The sequence below is a fragment of the Tinamus guttatus genome, unplaced genomic scaffold (genome assembly GCF_059628265.1).
Source record: "Tinamus guttatus ecotype Peru unplaced genomic scaffold, ASM5962826v1 Tinamus_guttatus_pri_ptg000226l, whole genome shotgun sequence".
NCBI lineage: Eukaryota > Metazoa > Chordata > Aves > Tinamiformes > Tinamidae > Tinamus > Tinamus guttatus.
In genome coordinates this window covers 5,082,680-5,086,836 of record NW_028288760.1, presented here as the reverse complement: position 1 = coordinate 5,086,836, position 4,157 = coordinate 5,082,680, and the positions used below count along the sequence as shown (strand labels likewise).

Sequence of the window (4,157 nt, the reverse complement as noted above, 5' to 3'; positions counted from 1 at the left end):
CCAATTTTAATGATTCTATGACTCTATGAAAAAGCTGCAATGCTCATGGAGGGAGTTACTAAGCTATTTGGTGTCCCTAATTATCGGGTGGTCTCCAGGACCATGCAATTATTCTGGATTCACTCTCTAATTTCATATTAGATAGGAGGTTAAGTGGGTACCTGTTATAAAGTGATACCCTACTTCTGATGCTTGTGTAGTGGAACTCAAGCTAGAAATAAACATATCCAATGGAATTACTTGGCTTTTAGGACAGGAGGAATGACAAACCCTTTTGTGCTCTCACTTGGCAGCAGGATTGCTTGCTTTTCCTGACAGCACTGAGTTGTTTCTCCATGGTGTTTTTAATGCAGCAGCAGACCTGGGAACCTGGGAAGCGCTCGTCAGCAGTTGGTGCTGCCCAGGAGCACTTCCCTCGTCCTTGGCCATAGCACAGGAGGGCAGAGCATGGACAGGCGCTATCTGTAGTTTTGTTTTGGGTATTTACTGTGATCCCAACCGTTTTTAGTGACCTGGTGAGGTGGGGTGTCCACATTCTGGCCACAATGTCATGCAAGGATGGCTCTCCTTGGCAGGGCAGTGCACCCCATGTTTGCAGGTTTCCAAAAAATCAGCTGTGCGGGAAGGAGTTGGTCCATCTACAGGATATACTGGGTGGTGCCGAACTAATTTGCTGAAGTCGTTCATCAAAGCCTTGTCCAGGCAGTACCGATCAGGGTCGTATGGAGCATCCTGGTGGTGAGAAGAAGCGGGTCTGTCCCCCCAGCACCATGGATTTAGCGGGAATGCTGTGGCTGCCTGGGAATGAGTATGTGAGACCTGTTCATCCTCTGAGCAGGAGAGTGAGCAGGTCTCAGAGCGGGCACTGGTGGCAGGTCAGAATGTTTGTCTCCAACAAAGTGTCTGAACTTGCTCCTTGACAGATATTTTACCTTCTGCAACAAAAACATACTTGATAATTGCCGAATATCCTCGGAGGTCAAGCAAGAGAGAGGGTTTTGTCTGAAAGTGTCTCGTCTTTCTCCATCTCCTGCTCTCCACTTTCCAGCATCTCACTTTCAAATGCAGATGCAATGGAGAAAAAAGCATTTTTTGGTTGCAGACAGCAAAACAAGACTATTTTCCAGCAATTCAGGGCTGTTCACACGAGTGTTTAGCATATCCATCTGGACACTGTCGCCGTTCTCCTGCGCTCCCTTGAAATATATGGTTAGTGTTAGCACAGCACGCAAAGCCCCTGAGCCTGGCTGCAGCCCCGGGCAGCTGATGGCAGCAGTGGAGCCGCTGGCCCGTAACCTGCACTCGCTTCTGGATCTGCTGCTCTGCGCGATGCCTTCCAAGAGGCCCGTGATCCGCATCAGTTCTGCAGTGGCTGGAGCCTGGCTTCGGAGCGCTGCAGAGCTCTGCTGTGCCCGGCACCTCTCAGGTTGCCATGGGGATGGACACCAGGAACACAACTCCAGAAATGCTGCTTTTTTGGAGTGCATTTTGAAAAGGATCGTATTGCAAACTACTCTCTGTGGTCTATACTAGAATAAGCAGTATTATCCTCTACTAATACGAATTATCTGGGACCTGCCCTTTGCCCAGAGGCACACAGAGGCAGGTCACAATGTGCTATATGCATTTTACCCTGCATTTAAATTAAGTGGGTGGATATGTCCCTTGTTTCCCTTCTGAGTGTCATGCCCATTTCTGCTTTGGAGGTGTCTCCAGTTTCCTGCAAGGAACAGGAGGTGCTGAGTCACCGCTGCCCTTGCTGCGCCGTTTGTCCCATTCCCACAGAGCATCCTGTCTTAGCCATGGATGTGGAAGATGCACAGAGGTGTTGAGAGCTGGCGAATGTCAAGGATGGGGCTCTGCAGCCTGCAGCACCTGGCTCTGGAAAGGGGGCTGGAGGTACCAAGCAGGATAGAGGTGGGCACCGGCAGCAGACCGGACATTTGCAGCAGTGCTGGGGCCCCTGATCCAGAGAGAGCAGGGAAGATCGAACGCCCTGGGAAAGGGGCTCTTTTGGCTCCATGCGGGTGCACCTGCAGCCCAGGGCGCAGGGCCCGTTCTGCTCCTCGCTGCGGAGGAGGCCGCAGGGCGGCTGGGGCCGCAGCTCGTTCCCCTGGCGACAGCAGCCGCGTCGCTGCCGGCAGCCGAGCTGTGGGCCGGGGGAGGCCGCGATGGCGCCCGGCCCAGGCCGCGCCACGGCTGCCGAACCCGCGCGAGGAGCCCGGGAGCACCGGGCCAAGGGAGGGCTTAAAGGCACCAAAGGAGAGCAAACCGCTGCGCAGCTTTGATGCGCGAGAGGAGGGAATAAATCATTTGTGGGTGATCGGCAAAATAATGGCATGAAAATAACCAGCAGGGTGACCACAAAACCAGACATGTGCAGAGGGTGAGGCTCAGCGCAGCAGCATCGCAGCGTTTGATCAATAGTAGTGCTGAAGTTGGGAATTGCATGCAAAGCTGTCAGGGCACATACAAACCATAAAATCCTGTCTCTGGTTACAAAGTGACAATTGGCAATTTTATTTATTTATTTATTGCACCTTACTCTGACTGTGAAATGTCAACAAGTTAGCACAAGAACATCAGAGGACCTAGAAATCATTAATCAACAATACCTCCAAGCTATTATGCTTATCAAGTGTCAACATAAAAAACGTGAGTAATGATTTTCTACAAAGCACTTCCACAAATGGTTTTAAAAAATGCTTAGGAAATCTCAGTTTTTCTGGAGTTCATATTTTCTCTAGGTGAAAGACTAAAAAATATTAAAGAAAACAGGGCATAGTGATTTTTTTAGTGAAGAGAATGTAAAACACAAGGAAGGGATAGAAGATCTGGGGAGAAAGTCTTTTCCTAGAGCTGAATGACAGAGAGAAATCAATATGACATGTTAGCTGCAAACCAGGGAAGGTTTTCTGCATTTATTTGCCAGGTTCTGAAGCATCTTAAGAATTAAGTTCTGGCTTTGTACGTATGTTCCAACTTCCCAGAGCCTTTGCTAACCTGAAATTTGGTGCACAACTGCAGCAAGAACTTTTACTTTTCCATGCATTCTTAGTGAATTGTGTTTTGTCTAATTTAAGAACATCTTTCAGCTCTTCTGGCCAGGAAATCTAACAGAAGGCATGCATGCATCTGATATTTTCCTGTCACCTAGGGTAATTGCAATATGATGGATGAACATTCAGTGCTTTGCATACATTCTGCTTCTGTTATTCCCTTTTTATGATCTGAAAGTAGGAATTCTTATTAAAATTTTCCACATCAGGAATTTCTTCATTGCATTTGAGATGAACAAATGCCTCAGGAGGAATGGTATGATCACGAAAGGTCAGGGTGTAGTAGCTCTATACAGTATTATCTTAAAAAAAAAAAAAAAAAAAAATAGAGGTCAGGCAAACTTTTCCAAATTCAGATCCCTAGGTAGCCTGTTTCAATAATTTATCTTATGTTTACATTAGCAGTTGAAATTGCACTTGGTTATTAGTGTGCTGTGGCTGTTGAAGCCTGCCCGTTCACGCTCTGAAGGCGCAGCGCAGGAGGGAGCAGCGTGGCTCAGGTTGGTCTCCGCGGCAGAGCGGTGGCCGCGCGTCGCCGTGTCCGCCGGCTGTGCCCTGGGACGCTCCTGCCGTCCGATCCCGTGGGACGGGGCTCCGCGGGAGCAGGGACACGGCTCCGTGCGGCCGGTGTTCGCGATGCCCGCGTGGTGCAGGCGGGTTATTCCCAACGTCCGAGGAGACGCCAGTGCTCCACACTGCAGGACAGTCGGGGATCCTGAGTTCTTATCCTGACATTAAAGAAATGGATTTAATTGTCAGTGCTCTTAAACAAGCGTTTAATTCTGTTCTGTGGGGAATAGAGACACTCTTAAATAATTGAGCGGCCAAGAGATTGGTTATTCCTGTTTTCATTGCCTGTATTGATTTAAGTGTAGTTAATCCTCTCAAATACCCGTGTCACACAAGCCTTGATGGCTCTCTTTAGGGCAATATCGCTCCTCCAGCTAGATTATGTGACATCAAGCATTGTAATGTCACAATAAATTCTTCATGTGGGCTGCTCTTCTCCAGGCCAAGTACCAGATGGGGACTTTGCCTCTCACATTACACTCTTGGTTTTACTAGTCAGAAGTTGGGCTTGTGAATAATTTTCATTAA

At 48.6% G+C, this 4,157-nt stretch overlaps 1 long non-coding RNA gene across 1 annotated transcript; it reads left to right on the top strand.

Annotated features, from left to right (window-relative positions):
- The first annotated feature begins 2,404 nt into the window (after positions 1-2,404).
- On the top strand, positions 2,405-3,309 carry LOC148594603 (uncharacterized). Its single transcript, XR_015913407.1, has 2 exons — positions 2,405-2,655; positions 3,096-3,309. It is a non-coding gene; the product is annotated as an uncharacterized LOC148594603 (long non-coding RNA).
- The last annotated feature ends 848 nt before the right edge of the window (positions 3,310-4,157 follow it).